Source organism: Equus przewalskii, chromosome 23 (genome assembly GCF_037783145.1).
Source record: "Equus przewalskii isolate Varuska chromosome 23, EquPr2, whole genome shotgun sequence".
Classification (NCBI taxonomy): Eukaryota; Metazoa; Chordata; class Mammalia; order Perissodactyla; family Equidae; genus Equus; species Equus przewalskii.
Genome location: NC_091853.1, coordinates 23,867,556 through 23,890,195, shown reverse-complemented (window position 1 = coordinate 23,890,195; position 22,640 = coordinate 23,867,556). Strand labels below are relative to the sequence as shown.

The 22,640-nt window shown below is 44.2% G+C and overlaps 1 protein-coding gene across 13 annotated transcripts in view; it reads left to right on the top strand.

Moving 5' to 3' along the window:
• HHAT (hedgehog acyltransferase) overlaps positions 1-22,640 on the top strand; it is a 309,501-nt gene that overhangs the window by 278,244 nt on the left and 8,617 nt on the right. The gene's annotated exons all lie outside the window — the stretch shown is intronic.

Here is a 22,640-nt window from a genome sequence, read left to right as displayed (position 1 = left end):
AATCCAGAAAACACTTATTGGTCATCTTCTAAAGTCTAGGAACCATGCTAGTCCTTGCCTTTCATCATGTTAATTTGACACTTCTGATATCCTTATGCTTTGCAACTGCCTAGCAAAGGTGACTTTTCCAAACTCTCCAGAGGAAATGCTTTTTCAGTCCATCCAGGAAACAGATGGATGCATAGAAGTGGGGAGAGTAGTTTGATTCATAGCCAGGGGCATGCTGAAGTGACAGGAACACCTGGGGCACATCTCACCTCTGATGAGTCCTCAGAATGCTGTGTAGGTGTTTTTCTGGTTTTGTTTATCTGCTGTGACAACTCAATATTAAACATGTATGACATTCTCTCCTGCCTCCTGTCTGTGGTTCAGTGCAGGTTTGATGCCTGGTAGCAGCATTTCTCATTATTAACACAGTGTTGAGTGATTTCAGGGTTGACATGGTCTAACACAGCTCTCCTAATGAGATTTCTCCCCTTTGTGTCATCATTAATCAGTATGATGTCAGCTATTCTCTTGCCCAACTTCCAGTACAGTTGTTTCCTAACTTTACTGCCCGTCAGAATCACCTGAAAAGCTTATTTAAAATGCAGAATCCTGAGCCCCTACCTCTGAAGAGATTCTGATTCGGTAGGTCTTGGGTAGTCCCCAGGAATCTGTATTTTAATGAACACTCCTAGTGATTCTGATTGAAATACTCCCTGTGTCACTCCTGAGATACTCTATTATAGTTGATCTGTTAATACCAGCATAGTTAACACTCTGGGAAATTTCTAGTGCCCTTCCAGTGCCCATCTCTTCAAGCTTGGAAGATTTGCTCCATGGCTAAGAAGGAGCAAGCATTATACTCTGTGTGAACCTCTCCCACTAAGTTGAATGAGCAGAATCTAGAATATGTGTTGAGATTCTTGAGGGAGACATGAACCCAACAGCTCTAGGCAACTTCCATATGTCCAGTGATATAGATAATCCAAACTGTAACATATCCAAATAATCAGCATCTGGGTTTAGAGGCATACTGTTAGATATCAGATGTTTGCACCCTCTTCAATTTGCTTGATTTGGTAGGAAAAATAAACTTGAATTTTAGGAGATAAGATGGAGGGGCCTTGGGAAGAGGATGACCGGGGCCAGAGGGAGTGGAATAGGGACAATGTTAGCTATAGTGAAAATTTTTCTCTGAATGCAGGTAACTGAGCACTGACTCCAATAAGGTGGATAGGAAGTCTTAAAATGCCTCTAAATCTGCACATACTTCAAAATTTTGTGTGGACACATGTTTTCCTCATGAAGATGTAAATCTATCAGAGCACCAAATTCCTTACCATCGTCACCATCAAAATGCCTTTGTGGAAGCGCTAGTTACACAGGGGGCTGTATTGAAAAAAACAAACAAAAAAGACTTTAGGCTAATGCCAAGCGTCCTTGTTATTTGGGATTTTGATGTCTAAGACATCATTGATGAATACCAACAAGGAAGGAGGAGACTTAAACTAAATTTTAGTTGATCATGAAAGAGAAAATACTGTAATAGCATCTGACACATAGATATCCCGTTACATTTTGCAAAGCACTTTCATTTGCGTTACAGTCCTGTAATATAGATGGAACAGAATTGTTATTCTTATTTAAGTGGGTGAGAAAACTAGGGCTTAAGTCAAATGACCTGCCAAACCCACTTACCTAGTAAATGACAGAGCTGAGATTTGAACCCATGTCATCTAATTCCTTCTTCAGTGCTATTTGCACTCCATCACACTGCTAAGAAAATGCTGGGGTTTCTGCTAAGTGTCTATCTGGAGTTGATAATTTAGGAATCCTGCTTTGTTATTTTTTAGGGTGTGAACGATGAACTACTGAACGCTGCGTGAAAAGAGCCATATAAATGTTTGTGACGTGGATATCAGTGATTAGTGTATGTTTTGGGAGGAACTGAATTTCCATATGGGGGGCAGGAAAATCTCAGTACTTATCCTAAAAGTCTAGGAAGGCTTCCAAAAAGATGGAGATTTTGTTTTTCAATCTTGAAAGTAACATTCCGTTTCTGAACTTTTATTTTATAATATACATAAAGTGCACAAATCTTAAGTGTGCAGCATGAATTTTCATAAACTGGACATACCTGTTTAGCCAGTACCCAGCACTCTAGAAGTTTCTTCTTGTGATCCATTCTAGTCACAACCCCTTCTAGGGTGGCTGACACCTGATATCTAATGACATAGATAAATTTTGCCTGTGTTTGAACTTTATTTAAATAGAATAATAAGGTGCTATCAGTTCTGCCATAATGCTTGTTATGAAAATGCAAATTTCCATCATGATTGATACGTTAGGGAACAATTTGAGCATAATGCAATTTAGTGTTTGTTTATGCGCAGTTTTGTCCTTAAGAAACTCTAAGTGAATGCAGAAAACTGCCCCCAGCTGAACTAAGCCCGGTAGGAATGCGCAACACGTACACATGCACACACCTCAAATGACTACCAGCTACCTCAGTTCATCCAGCATGGAACTGGTGAGCCACACCCACCACATCTAGTGTCACTCTTCATCCAATTTCAGATAACTGCCCTTCCATCACTTCACAGTAACTTGAAAGCTACAACCCATCTTTTTTTTCTTTTTTTCCTGAGGAAGATTCGTTCTGAGCTAACATCTGTGCCAATCTTCTTCTATTTTGTATGTATGTCAACCTATACTGAGGAGTGGTGTAGGTCCAGGCTGGGAACCAAAGCTGGGCCACTGAAGCAGAGCGTGCCAAACCTAGCCACTAGGTCACAGGGCCGACCCCAACTGCAACCCTTCTGAATCCCGTTCCTATAAGCAAACTTCAAATCTTTGTAATCATAAAGTACTATTTATTTTCGTACTTATTCATTTCTTGACCATTTTACATACATAAAACTGTGCTACCACTGTTATTAGGTTTCTATCTTGTTTTCTTTCATGTGTCACTGGCAAAGTTTCTGAATGTTATGCTCCTGTTTATTCCTTTAAGCCCTATGGTTTTTAACTGCATGATTTTCTGTAGTGTGGTGATTATTAGGAACACATATATCACGTTATAGCAGAACTGACTATATTTGTTTCTCTTTTGTGTCTTCTTCCAACCTTATATTTGAGAGATTCAGCAACATCATTATGTATAGCAAGTTTATTCATTTTCATTGCTGTATAGTATTTCATTGTATGAATATACCACAATTCGTATGTCTACTCAACTGTTGACTGGCTTTTTAGATTGTTTTTAGATTGAGGCTATTACAAATAGTGCTGCTTTGAAAAATCTTGTGCATGTCTTTTAGCACACATATGTACACACTTCTATTGGGTACAAACCCAAGAGTGGGATTGCTGGGTTTTAGGATATGTGGATGATCAGTTTCAGTAGAAGTCATGAGTTTTCTAATGTGGTTGCAACAATTTATTCTCTAACTAGGTGTGCATGAGGATTCCAGTGGCTCTGTATCCTCTCCACAACTTAGAATTATCCACATTCTTAACTTGAGCTCTTCCTCTGTGTGTGTGTGTGTGTACGGTATTTCATCATGATTTTAATTTGTGTTTCCCTGATGACTGAAGTTGAAGTATCTTTGCATATGTTTATTGGCCACTTGTTTACTCTCTTTTGTGAAATGCCTTTAGAAGTCTTTTGGCCACTTAAAAAAATGGAATTGATTGCCTTTTTCTTCTTCATTTATAAGCATTCTTTATATATATTCTAGGTAAGAGTCTTTTGTTGGTTTTATGTATTGCAAATATGTTTTTCCACTCTGTGGCTGCCATATTTTACTTTGTGTGTGTGTGTGTGTGTGTGAGGAAGATTGGCCTTGAGCTAAAATCTGTTGCCAATCTCCCTCTTTTTGCTTGAGGAAGATTGTCGCTGAGCAGACGTCTGTGCCAATCTTTCTATATTTTGTATGTGGGATGCTGCCACAGTGTGGCTTGACGAGCAGTGTGTAGGTCCACGCCTGGGATCCAAACCCGCAAACCCCAGGCCACTGAAGTGGAGCACACAAACTTAACCACTACACCAGCTGTCTGGTCCCATATTTTGCTTTTTAAATGGTGTTTTTTGATGAACAGAAATTTTTAATTTTCATGAAGTCCTGTTTATCAGTCTTGCCTTCATCATTAGCGGTTTCTGTGTCCTCATTAAGAAATGTTTGTTTACCCCAAGGTCATTAAGATATCACTCTATATTGTCTTCTAGAAGCTTTATTTTTTTACCTTTTCCATTTATATCTACACTCCATTTGGAATTAATTTTTGTGTATGATATGAAATAGGGATCAGGATTTTTTTGTCTATGTAAATATCTAATTGACCCAGCAACATTCATTGAATGATTGTCATTTTCTCACTGATGTAGTGCAATCTTTGTAATAAATCAGATGTCCAATTATTAATTTGTCCCTTGAGCCAATACTGTAATGTCTTAATTAGTGAAGTTTTATAATTCTTGTTGTTGATAATGTATTTCCTCCACTTTTGTTCTTTGAGATTGTCTTGGACCTTTGACTTTCCATACAAAATTTAGAAACATTTTGCTAATTTCTGGCGGGAAAAAAAAGTTGGTTAGTTTCTGATCAGAATTGCATTAAATATGTATATAAATTTGGCGAAAAATTGACATCTCTACAATATTGCTATATCTCTTGATTTATTTAGGAAACAAATATACATCTAATAGTCAGTGGTGCTCTTTGATCAATCACAAATGAAATCACTATTTATGTAGATGGGGAAATACCTAATATATTCCAAAACGTTTTGGAACATACTACTCATATGGCAGGTGAATCATTCCTTCATCTTTTGTAAGGCATCACTGTAACCAGGCTAGTTGAATTGGAGATGCAGAGGTGGGGGGGTGGGGATCACGATTTAGCACTGGGAAATCAATCACTTAATGCTTTTGCGTGAACCACGTGCCTGCAGATTGCAGCTTTCCTATGGTTCCTCATTAGCTCCATTATTTTTTGCCACCAGACGGCTTTGTTCAAAGAGAAGGGGGAACATTTTATTCAATTTAGTGGGCAGAATTTGAATATAACAGAGCTAATTGCAGAAGCATCTGGAAACATTACACAGAATAGCCAGTGGTGTTTAGAGCTAGTGGAAAATGATATATTCATATGCCAAGAATTGAATTGTAATACTTCTAGAAATTTTCATGCCATGGGGAAATTATTATTTTTTCTTTTTTTGAGATTTGAACTGAAATTTTGGGCATTTTTGAAGAATTATTTGGAAATTTCAAGGTCCTCTGGTTTATCCTCCCTCCGATGCAAGACAATTTAGTATACTTTACAAAAGCCGTAGAATTATGGAAATTTAGGTGCAAAAAGATCTTGGAGGAGAGATTCTGGCCTCACCCTCCCATTTTGGAGATGGGGACATTGAAGCCAAGAGAGGTCAAGTTACTTGTGTAGAGCCAGAACTAGAGGCCAGCTCTCATGACTCTCAGTCCTATGCTCATTTCAAGAGGTCAGCGTTTCCCAAAGCATAATCCATGAAATAATACTCTTGGGAGACTGACATGTTCCATCTAGCAAGGGATCCTTGGCAAAATGGGTTTGGAAACTTTTGCACAGCATATCCTCTTGAAAATTTACCATATACATTGGCACTTTCGCCATATAGTAAGGATGTTTGTTTAATTCAGCATTTCCTTGACATTTAAGCATGGAAGACTTTTTGCTTAGGACCTCTTGTTCTAAGGCATGGGGCAGTGCGGGAAACCTGCACTGGGCTGTATGGAGCTGTCTAACAGCCTTTGCCGCTGCCTAGGCCTCTTCTCATAAGTTTCACTGGTTGCCCGTCACCATGCCCTCTGAGTGGGCATCTGAAAGTAAACATCCTCTAACATTTATGTCACACTTGGCTAGGCCTTTGCTTATAGTATCCCATTTAGTCCTCACAAAATTCTTTAGAAGGGTAGTTATTCTAATCCCTATTTTACAGATAAAGAGAGAATCCGAGAGGTTAAACTTGTTCATGGCCATCCAGCTTTGCAAATAGGATGGCTTTCCATCACACTTGGCTGCCTCCTTACCAGATCCTACCCTCATTATTATGGAGACACTACCATTTATCACTTTTCTTTTTTCTTTTTAAATCAACTTTATTTAGGTGTAATTTACATACAATAAAATGTAGCCATTTTAAGTACTGTATGGTAGTCAATAAATTTTGACAAGTGGATACACCTGTGTCGTCACTGCCGCCATCGAGATAGAGAACAATTAACCTGGTTAGGTTCTAACGGCAAGTTCTGTGCTTCCATTCTCAGTTCAACTTTCAAAGCCCTGGCTGTGTTGCTTTGGGTCCGCTTTGCTGCTCAGGGTTCAGTCAGGGACTTGGCTGTGGCTGAAATGGAAGGTCAGTGTCCAAGCTTCCTAGCAGTGGTTTGGGCGTCTTTGCTTGTGTGGTCCAGCTGTGAGTCTGAGACTTTGGGGGTTGGTACACAAGGAGCATCTTCTCCAGCTTGCTCCTTTCCAGGATTCCTCTCACACTCTCCAGCCTAGAGGGGCCCCTGTTTTTGTTGCTCTGTCCAGAAAGACAAGATTTCTATCAGGGTTTTCTCCTCCCATATTGCTGCTGCACCCTGGAGCTCCACACTCGACCCGCTCTCTGGGCACAGCCAAGAGATAAAAGAGAAAAAAACGGTGGGAATCTTGCCCCCGCGCTTCACCAAATTTTAACCCCTCCAAAATCTGCTGCTTTTGTTTATTTATTTATTTTGAGTTCTCAGTTTCTTTATGTACTTTTGCAATTTTTAGTTGTAAGTAGCAAGAGACAGAGGCTATATTAGATTTGTGCAGTCATAGCAGGCCAGAGCTCTCCATTTACTTTGAAATATGTTTGCTTTTGGTTACAGAGAGACTTATCAGCAGCAGGACTTTAAGGCCTATCTGTGAAAACTCCTGAGAATAAGGGGACTCTCCATGTTACACTAAATCAGAAAAAGTTCTCCACAAGCTCCTGGGCTGAGCCTCTTGCGCTGGCAGGCTGAGTTCATTTTTTTCCAGTTTCTAAAGGAACAAATTTGTTCCCGCAACTGTGTGCCCTATTCTAATCCTTTTAGGCCAAATCAGGACACAATGAACACATCTCTGAGCCCCAGGATCAAAAGTCAAGAGAAAAGCCCATAAGACCAGCTATTGAATCCTGTTTCTTGCTTTTATGAAAATAATAATGTCTCTTAGAAAGTAAAGATGTGTTTCTTTTGAAAATGTTTTTTATTACCATGAGGATGTTGTAATAAAAGTTACCAAAAAATTTGAAAGCTAACCAAAAAAAGAAAAATTACCTATAATCCCATAAACCAGAGATCATCACTGTGAATGTTTCATCTTTGCCTGGAGATCTCACAGAAATGCATCTTTCTCTTCTGTTCACGAATTTGTTATAATATTAAACATGGAGTATAAAAATTATTATGAGCCAAAACTCTAGATATTTTATATAAAATATCTTCTCGTATATTTAAAATAATTTTAAGGGATTAAGAGCTAATCGGCAATATGTGAAGTTCCGCGATTTGTTCAGCATTCTAAAACAAAAACCTTTAGCATCCCAAATTGTTACAGTTTTGAGTAAAATTATACACTCAAATCTTCAAGGAGGAAAAAAAAAGAAAGTAATGGATAATCTCTTCTCTACTCTGTTAGTTCCCTAGAGCTGCTGTAATGGGATACCACAAGTTGGGCAGCTTAAACAACATTATTCATCCTCTCACTATTCTGGAGGCCAGAAGTCTGAAATCAAGATGTCAGCAGGGCCGTGTTCCCCTGAGACTCTGAGGAGAATCCTTCCTTGCCTCTTCCAGCTTCTGGTGGTGGCTGGCATTCCTTGGTGCTCCTTGCCTTGCAGCTGCATCCCTGTGATCTCTGCTGCTGTCATCATGTGACATGCTCCCTGACCGTCTGTCTCTGTGGCTGTCTTTCCTCTTCTTATAAGGATATCAGTCATATTGGGTTTAGGGCCCACTATAATTGATTGTGACCTCATCTTAACTCGGTAACATCTGCAAAGAATGCACAGTCATGTGCTGCATAACGACGTTTTGGTCAACCATGGATCACATAGCGGCAGTGGTCCCGTAAGATTAGTGTCATATAGCCTAAGTTCGTAGCAGGCTGTACCATCTAGGTTTGTGTAAGTACACTCTGTGATGTTTGCCAACAACAAAATTGCCTAATAACAGATTTCTCAGAATATACCCCTGTCACTAAGTGACATGTGACTGTATTTCCAAATAAGATCACATTCTGAGGTAGTGGGAGTTAAGACTTAAATGTGTCTTTTGGGGGGACACAATCCAACCCATAACGCTTAATAGTTTCCTGTGCTTTACTCCACCCAACTGGAGCCATCCTTTCTCTAGCCAGGATACCTACCTGTCCACTCTGACCAGCAGATTTGCCTCAGACAGACATATTCTGTGCCCCATCTTGGGGGAGTTGTCCTCTGCAGTGCCCTGACCACTGCCCTCCCTGCTCCCCTCAACCCCCTGACTACCAGCCTTATAACTCCTTCTACTTTTCTTTTCCTGCCCTTTGTCTCAATGTCTCTGATAAATACTTTCAAGAGTCTTACCAGAGCTGGTGGCCTCTGGTTTTCGTAAGAACTCAAACTAAGGGTAAAGGTGGAACTATGTGGAGGAAACAGACTTTTTTCCCTTGAATTTCCAGATTGAGATTCAGCAACAATTATTGAGCATCTGTTATGTGCAGGCCAGTTTCCTTTGATATATGTGATATCATTTATTTAAAATGTTATATGACTGTTACTGATAAGGAGAGAGATTTACTTAGGTTGAGTCACACAGTAGGTAAATTTCAGAGTAGGATTTTAAATCCCTAGATGGCAGCTCGAAGGTAGGAAAATTGTAATAAACAGTGTGTCTCCATTTTTGATGTTTGACTGCTGACAGCATCTAAGCCTCACCCTCCTTCATCCTCTTGTGTCCCATCTCTGGGCAAGCCAACAAGAAAACGGACTCAATCCTTCTCTGGGTGCTCCCAGGAAGTTCAGACCATGCAAATCCAGCCGCTGCTCGCCCTGGACCTACCCCCAACCACCGTACAAACCAAAGCCACTTGCCCCTCCCTTAGCTGAAGCCATTGCAGAATGGCTTGGGTGTCTGCCCTCCCCAGAAATCCTCATTACGTGAGTGATAAAACTTCATACCCTCTTGGCACCTGTGTGGCATTGTCACTTTCAGCATCTGAACCACGTTTGCATGGGGAGGATAAAAATATTCATGTGAATTGAGTGCTGCCAGGCTTCCTCAGAGGACTACAATGAACGTATAGTCAACGTAGGGTTTGGCTGAAGGAGACTTGAAGCCATGCATTTATTAATCAGGCCCTTCCTACCCTGGCAGTGTACTTGGTGGGGCTGGGGGTGAGGAACAGCTTCCCCCCATCTGGGCAGCATTTGGGTTTTTTCTTCTGCAATTGCACTGCTCTAGGTTCATTACTCATCGATAGAGGTCTTCAATCTTGCCCTCAATATCCAATCTGCTTATTCAGTGCTATTTGGTTATTATCCCAAGACTCTAAATCCATATACACTTAGCGTTAAAGCCCCACCAGCTGATTGATTATGCATAATACCATATGCGTTCTCCAGCAGTTTTTTTCTCCAAGTGAGAATTTATTTGTTCTGTAGTGAAATTAGTGGTTGTATGTATTCCACGTGTGTTAATACAAAATGCAGGATTAATTGTAAAATTGCACGGAGGTCTGAATGTGCATTATGCAAAATGCAAAAACTGTTTATATTACGAGGGTTTGAATGAACATGCCTGCATGCAGAAATGTTCAGAGAATTTGTGGTTCAGTTTAAAGTGACACCAGAATTGAGCCTTTTAAAAACAGACCATTCCCAGCATAATGATTGTATAATTTATTTAGACGTAGATATCTAGCACCATTGAATTTTGTGTTTAATAACACAATTGTTGTATATGAAAACACCTTCCAGGAATTCAAATCCTTGGAATTAGCCCAACTGTATAATCTTGACCTCAGCCAAATACTTGAGGTGGGGAGAAGGGATATTTAAAATATATTAGGCTATATAGTCAACTCTAGTACCTAAAACATGGGGATTATCCTCATAAACATGGCTGTCTTCAGATAGTCTTTGGAATCACATTCTGGGTCCCCTCTGACCACCTAGCATATGCAGGAGCCTCTTTTCTCCCCATATCTAAGTGAACTCAGGAGTATAGACTCATTTTCAGGAGTCTAAGCATAGCGTAATTGCATAGGGATTCACAAAACAAGACATGAGCCCACAGCAGCTCCCAAAGAGTAATCTAGATAGGTCTGAGTGGGTCAGACCAAGATAGCTCCTGCACGGTGCTAGTCACACGGAATACAGCAATGATTGGTAGTGCTGGAGGCAAACCTCATCATGGCTGTGGTAGACCTTTGTGCACAAATGTGACCCTCAGGTGGTGGGATACAGGTAATGCAGTAGTTTTCCACTTGTGAGTATGGCTGCTTGGCTGCTTGGAGCCATCCATGCTGTGTCTGAGAGATGGCTGCCTCAGGTGCCACGTTGTCTTTGATAGTGAGCCCATGGGAGTCAGAGTCACGTATGACCTTGACCTGTCGTATGTGGAGTCAACCAGCTTATCTGGCTTATGGGGAATGGGAAAGCAGAATGTTGGGCATGGGGATCCAAGCTGATGTTACAGAAATCATGCTACTGACAACCAGCAATACCGGAAAGATGGTAGGTTTAAATAGCAGCAAGTTTGGGGTTAGAAACAACAAAAATAGCAAGATGTTTATGCAGACAGAGTACATTCAGGGTTTGTGTCTGCATACCTTTACAAGCCAGAAATGGGCTTGTTCAATGGCAACTTTTAGGCCTAAGGAAATGTTTTTGGACTTAGAGTTGTGAGATGTCCAAGTACATTCTTGCCAGAGTTCTGCCTTATTCAGGCATCCTGCTGAATGAATGGAGAATCAGATGGGTCCACTTCTCATAATGATTATGTGAGTGGTCAATGGTCCTGGTATTAAAGAAAACAAGAGATTCAGAGAAGTTAGTATACATAGCTAAGAAGTGGTAGAACTCAAGACTCCTGAGTCCAAGGGCAGGGCTCTTTTCTGGGGCTGAGAGTTCTGGCTCCTGAAACTGGCCCCAACCGTGGAGGTAGGTCATATTATTCGTTTCTGCTTTGTGGTTCCTTATCCTAGAGAGAGTGCTGAAGTAGAGAGGATTTCTTAAAATTTATTTTTAAAGCTTCCATTAAAAGGATTGGACTATAGGTGTATTCTTGGCTTAACAAAAGGGAGCATAGTCTGATTATACAAGGGCAAACGTAATACAAGGGCCTTTTATTTGCAGCTTTGTAATTTAGCCAACTGTAAACACATTTAAGGGGATTCAGCTACAACCCAATCTCTTCAGAACATTTGGAAGCTTTTGACTAGAAGGCATTTTTGATCTCTTTCTAGATCAGCTGGGTATCCCTGTGTAGCTACTAATTTAGACAAGATACCCCATTGAATCCTTCTCTCCTTATAAGGTGATGGGAAAGGCAGGGAATGAGCTGGAGGCATGTGGGCACTGGGCAAGCCTATCCTTTATTAACTTATTTGCTTCATGGCACACTCCTTCCCTAGTTTGTCCAGAAGGGCCAAATATAGGGAGTTTTTGGGTCATGTTTTCATATTATAAATTTCAAAAAGAAAAAGTCATATATATTTTATATTATATGTATATATATAATAAATTCAGAAAATTCCACTATGTGAGATTTTACTAGTTGAATGTCATGTTGGGAAGGCCTAGATAACTATCTCCTGGGAGCTTTACAGTCTCATGGGGAGAGAAGAACCAGCTCAGAATGGAGCCTTGAGTAATTTTTAAAGAACAGATCATGATTCTGACCATGAGAGAAAGAGAACACTTTGGTGAGAACCCCTCCAGGTGATTCTCTGTAACAGGTAAATCACCAAAATCTTGGGTCCCTCCTCTGTGCATGGCAGATCCCCCACTCATCTCTCCAGGCTCGACATGATTATTGCTTCTCCTTCCCCAAGCCTCCTGCTTCCACAGGGGCCACTCCTCACGCTGTGGGCTAAAATTGGGAATTAGGCGATGCATCTGTTGAGGTCTAGTTGAGCAAACAGAGATTGTGCTAGGTATTTCAAACGGAAGGGACTTAGTACAGGGAATTACACATGTATTAGAAAGCTGAAAGGGCAAAAGGGGACACTGAGGTAACCCAGATATTAGTAACTTAGTAACTGTAGTAAGCAGTTATTCGCCCTAGGGCTGAGGGGACACAAAGGAAGAGGCGGGATCGCTAGACTCTGGGAGCTCAGAGAAGAGGCCTCTGGTGGCTGGTGCTCACACCTCTGAGGGGTGCTGTCTGGCTTATACCTGAACCTCAGACCTTGGGGTACTGCCCGACTAGTTTTCAGGCTTCAAGGGAGGCAAGTACTGCTAAGATTGAGAGTGATAGAAGCTGGAGTTGGGAGCCACTGTTGCCTTCTGGTTCTGGAGAGATACTGACAAGAGCCGGAAAGGGGAAGGAGCGCATTCTTCCCCTCCTGTTCCGCCGCCTCCTCTTTTCTGATAGAGTTGCTCAGACTTGAGGAGTAAACTAAGCTTAGTGATAGGGCCTGGACCATCCTGGAGTGGAGCATAGAAAACCTGGGCTTCAGTAATAAAGCAGGCACCTGGACTTGCCGCTGGTGGCCTCTAGGCCAGGGCTTGGTGGGCAGTGAGGGAAACCCAGAGAAGGGGCTGGTGGAGCAGGAGATGAGAGGCTCCCAACAGCTCTGAGCCCTGACCCAAGGCCCATTACAAGGCATGGCTGAGGCTAATTAACATAATCCTTGCTTTCATCCATCATGGTTGGCTCAGAACTGAAGGAAGACCTAACTGTCAAGAGCTGGGGGAGGTAATTGGAACAGATGCTAGATACCTATGAGTGACTCAACCACACTGGGAGATTTCCATGAGAGAGGCCTTAGAGAGTAAAGCCTTGCCTGGCCCACCAATCAATATTAAATGGGCAGGTGGGTGGGATAGATCGATGAAAGAGAGGAGAGGGGAGGGGAGGGAAGAGGAATGAAGGGGAGGGAATAGGGAGGGAAGGGAGGGAGGGGAATCAAAGCAAATAAAGACTTGCCCCTAGCTTTCCAGCTGAAGGGTCATATGGAGTGGAAATGGACGTGTACGGCCTCTCCTGTCTGGCTCACTGCAAACTCCTTGCAGAGATTATGATGCCAGTAGTAAAGAAGTTTGATCTGACTTCTTTAATTATTGAAGATGCAGAGATTATGATGCCAGTAGTAAAGAAGTTTGATCTGACTTCTTTAATTATTGAAGATTCAGTAACAGTGAAACACTGAGCTGCTATGGAGGGCAGAACCAGTGCCTGCGTGATCTTTGGGCCCAGATCCCAGCATGTGAGCTCCTGGAGTGCTCGGGGGACTGCTCCCGACTGAGTAGGTTGTCCCCAGGCCTGTCCCTGCTTGTGGCCGGCTACCCGGCACCCTTGGGCTCACTTTCCTGTTGATGGTTGTGGAGCACCCTTCAGGCTAGATATAGTAATAAGGGCTCTCACTTCTAAAATCTGAAGAAAGAAGCACCAACCTAGTAGAAAAATGGGGAAAGAATGTGAATAGACAGTTCACAGGAAAAGGAAATACAGATGGCTCTGAAACAAAAGGTGCTCAGCCTCACTCTTAAGAGAAATGCAGATTACAAGTTTGACAAGGTACTGCACCAGATTGCATAGATCATAAAGTTTTGGGGCCAGCCTGGTGGCACAGTGGTTAAGTTGAAGTACTCTGCTTTGGCGGCCGAGGGTTTGCCAGTTTGGATCCCAGGTGCAGACCTACACTCCACTCATCAAGCCATGCTGTGGCAGGCATCCCACATATAAAGTAGAGGAAGATGGACACAGATGTTAGCTCAGGGCCAATCTTCCTCAGCCAAAAGAGGAAGATTGGCGGCAGATGTTAGCTCAGGGCTAACTGTCCTCAAAAAAAAAAGAATGTACCTCATATGTCTGACGTGGGGTACGAAGTGGTAATGCCTCCATAGGGAGCAGTTTGGCAATATCTATCAAAACTGACCCAGGAATTCCACTTCTAGGAATTTGTCATTCAGATTCACTTTCATACATGTGAAATGAAATATATACAAGGATATTCATTGTGATACTGTCTGTAATAGGAAAAGATTGGAATGGACATAAATGCCCATCAGAGGGAGCCAGGTAAATAAATTATGGTCCATAAATTCAGCGGAAATTTTCACAGCCATTAGAAAAGACAAAGAAGCATTATAATCCCCAAGATATAAAACCTTAAAAAATAAGGAAATAAATAGCGGGTGTATTATTTCTGTTCAAACAATATATATTTCAGACTGAAAAGTTAAAAACTGTTAAAAAATATACGTACGTGTATGTGCGTGTGTGTATATATGTTTATGCTTCTGTGTGCTTACAATATCTCTAGGAGTATAACCAAGGAGCTGGGAGTAGATGCCTCTAGGGAGGGGAATTGGGTGGATGGGAAATGGGGTTGGGGACATGGAGATTTACTTTTCCCTGCTAACCCTGTGGTACGCTTTGGTACATTTGAATTTGATATTGTCCGTTACCTGATCAAAAACAGATTACAATTTTTTGAAAAAAATCCTGTTTTGTTGGAGGGCACATGAGATGGACAATCTTACTGGAGGGCAGGCCTTCATCCATTGAGGGAGGGTTTACCCAGAGGTTGGAAACCAATGAAAGGTGTGTGCCTAGGAGAGTGGAAAGCATTGGGCATGGGTGGCCCTTCTGGCTCCATTTCCTTAGCCCTGTCTGCTCCTGCATCCTCCGTGGCCAGGCTTTCAGTGCTCTGGATCCTGCGCCACAAATGCCTCCCTCCTTCTCCAGAGTGGACCTCTTTGAGGTCAGGGGCCAGTCCTTTCCTATTTCATTTTCCCCAGCCCTTGACATTATGTCTAGCGCACAGAAAAAGCTTAATAAATGTTGAATGGATGCTGACTTATTCGTTCACATCAGGAAACACCCTGAGGTCGTGATACATCTTTTTACATATAATTCCTGTCTCCCTAACCACAAGTCAGCCTTTTAATCTCTCTGGTATCCCCAACACTTAGCCCAGTGCCCTGTATGTAGTAGGAGCTCAGTAAGTATTGAATGATGAGAATCACAAGAATGACTAGTTTAGTTCAGACCAGATCCTTCCCAGCTTTTACAGCAAGAATGGAGCCAAATCTTCCTGAATGGAACACACAGCAGCCCCCTGGGAAAGGAAGGTGGGAGACTCTCCAGTGTGAAAGATGCCAACAGCCTAGGTCAGTACGCCACTCCCGGGCGTCATCAGAACCAGCAGGCATGGGGAGAGGGGGCTGTCACAATGCCTTCTTTCATAACCACCTCAAGCTCCGTGAAGCTGGGACACAAGTTAGGAAGAACTGGATAACTGTGACCGGCCTGATGGGGGGAAGTGCAGATCCAAGCCATAGAGCTGACTCTTGTAGACACTGCCCTCTCACTTTAGAAGAGTCCAAGAAAGCATATTGAAGCCTGGTTTCATGCCCTGAGTTGACCCACACTGAGGGAGCATCTGAGAACTCTACAAGGAGTCCAGAGTGTAAATATTGTGCTCTAAGGTTAAAAACAAAACCAAGACAGAAACTGCAGCAGCTGAGAACCGTCCCCTGGAGACCAAGAATTAACCCCACATAAAGACTACCAGGAAGAGAGTAAACTGGGATGAGTTTCCCAAAGGATCGCAGCCTTCCTGCCACTCCTGCTGGCTGAGCAGGAAGCCCAGCGGAGGCAGGGAAGGGTGCTAACATCTTCCTAGTAACTAGAGCTAACTTTAATTAATTCTTAACATCCCCAAGAGACCCAGGCTGCCTTTGATTTGCTCCTCACTAGCTCCACTTCAACAGTGCCCTGTCCGGTCTTCTCTGCCCCTGGAGAAAAGTGGTTCAAGGTGTTTGATTCTGAGCAGATGGGCAGGTGAGGAGGAGACCTTCCCTGTCAGATTGCTGGACAGGGTCAGGGCATCCAGGCTGCCCAAGGGAGCAGGGTCACCAGAAGGGACCGTGGCAGAGGGGGAGAGATTCCAGTCTGGGCTCAGAGCCTCTGGCAGTACTGGCCTGCTGTCCCAGTAGATCCATCATCAGGGCCATCAGCCAGAGTCAGGAGCCTGGGGGGAACACAGTATTTCTTCCTAGTGGGATCTTTAAGGTACAGAAACGTCTTTCTCTGTAACCCGAGACCAAAAAAGTGCCTGAGTCACCCTACTCATCAGGGAAATATCCTCATAAGCACTTCACTAAAAATATGCTGTATCTTGTGACATTTCCACAGCCTTCTGTTCCCGATACAGACAGGATGCTCCTCTTCTCCCTGCTCCTGATGCAGTGGTCTTTTAGTCTAACCTCAGTCTTTGTACCTTTCCTGGGGCAGGGGGAGGGGAAGATGATTTGAAGACTTAAATTTTATAGGACTGTAATTTCTAAGAGTTGGAAGGGACCTAGCAAGGGTCATGGGGTCCCACTCCCATTAGAGGCAGCCGTTCTTAATAGATGTCTTCCAGAACTCTGCTAGAATGCGGACAGGGATGGGAACCCAGGATGGCCAGCCTTGTGAGGAGGTTCTAAATGCTACAGCCTCCTCTCAGTAGTAGCCAAAATCTGCCTCCTCTAACCTCCGTCTGTTGGCCCCAGTTCCGTCTTCTGGAGTGACATAGGATACGTGGAATTCCCTTTGCATATGAGCTCGTGGCCTTTTCCCAGGCTAAACTTTGGCTTATCAGCATGACCACACTGTGGAGCCCTTCTAGACCCTCCTTGAAGTGGCTTCTGTGTGACAGTGTCCCTTGTAAAACATGGTGCCTGGAATCGGTCAGCCTCCTTCAGTCTACACTCATGTCCATGTGCTCTCTCTTCCTCTCCGGCTGAACACACATCCCCCTCACTAACCCCTGCTTACCATGTGGCTTGAGATGACAGCAGCAGGGACCATGGCTACTGTCCAGGGCTGGGTGGCTGTGCTTGCCCCATGCTCCCACATGGCCCCAGTGCATTATGCTCCTGCAGGGGAAGAGCAGCTGGTGTGGGGCAGCTCTGTGCCTCTCTGCTCACTCTCAACAGAGCCCTGGGTCTCCAGGGTATGTGGGTTTCATGGGAGAGCCCCGTGGGGTCTTGTGTTCCTTTTCCCTCCTCTGAGCACTGATGTAAGAGCCTTTTCCCCATCCGAGGGAAGCTTGATGCTTCTTTAGCAGAGAAGGGCTCCAGGCTCTCTGAGACCGTAGTCAGCGGCTCCCTGGGCTGCCTTCTCCTGGTGTCCAGGACTGCCTAGGTGCTCTGAGCTACTGTGGGATGAGCAAGCTGCTTCCCCCCCTCAAACCAGCTGCTACTGGCTTACTACTATACTCTGCTACTGCCAGAGCAGCATCTCTTGAGCTTGGACGTTCCTCTTACCTCTGTTTCTGTTACACCAGCACCTACGCGGTGAGATGCCTTTTCCAAATGCCATTTGTAGATGTTGGAGCCACATTTTTCTGAACTAATCTCAGTGCCATTTTGTGCTTCTGTCTGTCAAGTTCCTTTTCAGGAAGGCAACAGGCAGCTTAGGTGGTTAAAGTCACACTAATGAGATCAAACCTACGGGCTTAGTCCCCTTAGAAACTGCTCCATGGCCACCAACTGTACCCCAGGTACAGCCAGCCTGCCTTTGACCAGGGAGCAGGAGCAGGGGAGAGAGTGGGGACGGCCCTGGCTTAAGAGCAGCAGCCGCTGGAAGATGGCGGGTAGACAAGCTTTTTGCTCCACAGTACCTCCAGCTCTCGAACCCATCCCATTCCTCAGCGTGGAGATGGGCAAGATAAACTGCAGACATAATGAGTGGGAGCAGCGAGGTGAGAACAAAGCTGTCTTTGACAGGCAGGAACATTTCCTTCCTCTTCCCGAGCGGCGTCTGGCGTTCACAGCCACTGTCGCTTCTGAGAGCTCCAGGAAGAGCTGCTGCTGCCACTGCTGCCACTGCCACCGGGAGCTTGGTTTTATCGTTCTGTTCTCTGCTAAGAAATTTAAGTCAAGTAATTTGGAGTCCTTTATCTAACAACTGCTTTAGGAAAAGAACATGTCAGACACATCTGCTGACATCCCCTCTTCAGATATTCACAAGGTTTAGGCATCACTCTTGGTCTCTTCCTTTCCAGCTCCCTTATATATATTCATTTGGAGGTGGTAGGAAGGCAGATGACTGGAGTGGCATTCCTGCCCTGCTGTCCCTTGGTAAAGTCTAGGTGTTCACGGCCAGTACATGCCAGGTGCCTCTTCTCCCAGGTGCACCCAGAAGTGTAGATGATGCCTAGACTATGGGCACTTCTGTTAATTTGCTTCATGTCCCACGGGCTAGGGAAATGGGGGCAAATGTATACACATATGGTTTCTTGTTCAGCGGTGTTGCAACAACAGTTATTTTTAATTACTCGCAGTAGGGCTTTGGGAGTCTTGTGAATGAGTACTCAAAAGTCAACAACCTGTATCTTCAGTCTCATCTTTATTTATTCGTTGACCATTTTCCCATGCACACCCTTGTCCTAGTGACCTGGGAAGGAAGAAGCAGATTCATAGACTCTCAGACCTGGTTCTGCCTCTGATCTGAAAGGGAATCTCCTCCATAGTGTTCTGGCTGCTGCCCGTCCTGCCTCTGCTGCATTCTCCCGTAAGAGGAAGCTCAGTGTCTCCTGAGCCTGTTCAGCATTGGAGGGTTCCAGCTGCTGACGTCTTCCTCTGCCTCCCAGAGTGTCTCCTCCCTCCTCCCAGCCCCACCCTCTGGGGTGCACGTTGCCTTCTCATCCTTCTTCTCAAGAGCAGACTTTTATGTATTTGCAGTCAGTTGTTTTCTCCAGAGTCTTCATGTTTCCGGGTCAATATTGCCAAGTCCATCAACCACTCCTTCTGTGACGTGGTTCCCAGACCTCTGCCATCCCATATTAGTATAATTGGATTAGAAAACAAAACAAAAACTGTTAAGCTCAGCTATTTTTATCATAGTGAAATTTCACCTTATTAGTGTCAGCCCATCATCCCAGCCTATCCAGTTGCTTGAGAATCTTGTCTCTCTCATCTCTGTTTTCTCTGAGCCTTTCGTTATCTGCATATTTGGATAATGGAGCTGTGGAATGGAAGCTAAAGGTGTAGATGGAGAGTTCGGGGGCCCCAGAGCATGCTCTTAGCCTTCAGTGATGCCTTCTCATAGGCCTCAGATAAAGATGCAGACTGTTCGTATGATAAGTGTCAAGGCTGCCTGTCTAAATGCTAGGCACACAGTAGGTGCCTCATAAATACCAGCGTGTGTGAGTGGTTGTCAGGGCTGTGTGAGAGGGATCCAACGCACACTGTGCACATCCCTTTGTTGGAAGGAAGTGGCTCTCATGAGCTCATTTGCTAGGCAGCATCCACTGTATTATATAGTCTGGTCAAGAAGGAGCAATGAACAGTCCTAACTAGGCTGTTTTAAAAACACAGGTTAAGGAAGACTGGGGAAGTGTGTTCTGACTGTGCCGCGTCTGCCCCAATGGCCAGAGTTGGGGCTGTGGCATCAACTGCGAGGTCAGTTTTCTGGGAAGCAAGTGTCCCACCCATTTGGCCCCAGAGAGAGAAAATATATGTTTTCTCAGCATCATCTTCTACTTGTCAGAATAAGAAAAAGTGGCTCTGGCTTGTTCTCCCCGCTTCCTCAATTTCACGTGGGGTGATTTTACTTTATGGCAGTGAGTGCTTCAGTAAGCATCTGCCTGCAGGGCTTGTACTGGGAGGTGGGAAAGGATGAAAAATGCAGCCTAGGTTGGCTTCATCACGCTGTGAAATTGACTGTGAACAACGTGATTGATTAAAGACCACTGTTTGTGCCAGTGAAATCTGCCCACAGCGCCTAGCAAACGACTCTTGCCGGGGATGGCAGGAAGCTCCCTGAGGGCAGTCAGAACCACCCCATCCTCTGTGTCTCCCTGCTGGATGCACTGTGGAGGCTCAGCTGGTGGCAGGGGCCAAATAACAGTGTCTCTGGCAGTTTTAATTAAAGATCATCTGGGCATTGGGAACATGCTTTTCAATGGCCACAGTCTGAATTAGGCACTCACCAAGACAAAGGGTATAAACACGCTCATTGATGCTTTCTTTGTCCCCCTTTACGAAGATGGAGAAACTGAGACCTCTGGAGATGAGGTGACTGAGTAAGATAGTGATGGATGATGCCTGAAAATATGAATCTGCTGCTCCCCGACCCCGTTACCTTTGGCACCATGAGTAGAGGGATGAAACGAGATTTGGAGACAGAGGATTTAAGGAAAGGGACCAAGCTAGGAGGCAGGGATCTGGTGTGAGTCTTTCCTGCATGTGGCCTGAGGCCACTTACTGCTTTGGGAACTTAGGTGGCCAGTGTACTTGGAGTCACACAGCCCTGAGTTCCAAGTGGGGCCTGATGACCAATTAGCTGTTAGACCTTGGAAAGTTACTTTACTTCTCTGAGCTTTAGTTTCCTTTTCTACAAAATGGAGCTAATAAGTGACCTTGTGCCTCAATGGTAGCGTGTCTGACTCCAAAATTGGGCTAATAATACCTCCCTGATAAGGTGGTTGTGAGAATATGGAATGCGCCCAGCAAAGTACCTGGCAATGTGTAATGCTCTGTAATTGTCTCTCCCCTCTGCTCCCTGAGAGAGCCCAATCCTTTTAGGAACAACTCTGTGAGTCGAAAGCTCTTCCCTCAGCTTTCTGCAGAGTTCCCCTAGAACGGTGGTTCCCAAAGTGTGATTCTTGGACCAGCAGCTCCATCCCCTGGGAATGCATTAAAAATGCAGATTCTTAGGTCCATCCCAGACCTACTGGATCAGAAACTCTGTGGGATGGGGCCCTGCATCGTGTTTTAACATGTCTTCCAGGTGATTCTGAAATGGGCTCATGTCTGAGAATCAGTGCCCTAGAATTTCATGCTCCAATTTTGAACAAGTTAGAACCACCTAGTTCTTCTTTCTCATGAAACGATGTGAAAGAGGCAGCTGAACATCTTCAAAAACGCTGAGGCTCAGGTGTGTTAACTGTGTGGAGGTAAGAAATTGTTATGGTAACCCTAAGTAGTAGGGGCCTGTTCTTATGTCCATATTCTCATGTGTTTGAAAATAGACCCAGCAGCATATAGGCTTAGAAGCCTGGGCAGCTTTGCTCTTGCTGTGTTTCCTTCGATAAGATAATCCTCTGACGGCAAAGGCTCCTGTCTGATAGCTTTCTTAAGGTTAAAGCTCTAAATTCAGCTCTGAAGGAAGGTCTGCAGGCTCTGGGCTGTTTGCTGAATGGCTCCACCGTATCTCCAGGCTGGGACTCTCAGAGTAAATAAACTTTAAATAAAGTTACCAAGGCACCTTATCATTTCCCCCCATCAGATCTGAATATTGTTAAAAAATAAAGTGCCGTCTGGAGCCAGCTCTTTTAAGAAGGCAGCAGTGCATAAAGTCATTCTGAATAATTAATGAAATGACAGGAGTGAAGCTGGTGGGATGGTGCAGAGAGTGTCAGGACAAGGGTAGTGGCATTTCTCAGATCCTGAGCCAGCACCCTGGGACTAGAGTCCGATGCATAAGCTAGTTCTCTAAGGAAAGCAACTCTCAACCTCCAGTGGCCTCAGAGTCAAAAATGCCACCAAAGCAGAGCTATATATGCATAGGGTGGGGGGCTGGTATTCAAAATATCTAACAAATGGTAAGGCATGGGCACAGACCAGTCAATCCAAAGAGGTGGCGGCCAGGTGCTGGAGCAGGTCCTCGAGGCCCCTGTAGAACCAGATGTTAGCCCTTTCGATGTTATATCAGAAGACAGGTCATGAGGGAGGGGCTGGGACCGTGGCTTTCAGTAACTAATAGGGTAGTGTATCCATCTGTTAATATCAGGTATAGCCTCTCTGATGTGTACCAGCTGAGTGTTAGTCCTGAGGGTACTGTCTAAGGCAGTGGTCAGGGTCGATGAGAGGAAATATATTCTTTGGCCCCTAAATCCATCAAGTCCTATGACTCTTCCGCAGCGTCTCCTAGAATCACTTTTTCATTCCATTTCCCCTTTGGATATCCTTCTCCCAGCCTGTCCGTTTGCAAAGGCCCTCTGGGAAGGTCAAAATTCATCAGTTTCTCATTGATCTTCACCAGGGTGGTGATGTGGGCCGCTGTAGATGCACCTGCATCCTCAGGGATATGGATGGATATGTTGGTGGTGTTCCATAATCATAATATATCCTTCACATTTGCAGACTTAGGCTCCAGCCAAAGAGCATTTGTCTGGGGAGGTGAGACTTGTTTCCTTTGTAGCCTGATGGGCACAAGGGGTAGTGAGAAGCTCCTTTTTCCCTTTCTTAGAATACTTTTAAGTCACTGAGTGACATTGTTGCTCCATGAGACCAGAAAGTGAGTCCGTCCATCCAGTTGTAGGGACCTAAAAGCCAAGCAGAGAGGGTCACAGTGTTCCTCAGCCCTCAGGAGAGCTGTGACCCAGCAAGGTGACGACTCAGCGGTGGTTGATCAGGAGGAACAACAGGCAACAGGGCGGCAGAGCCTCCGGCTAGAA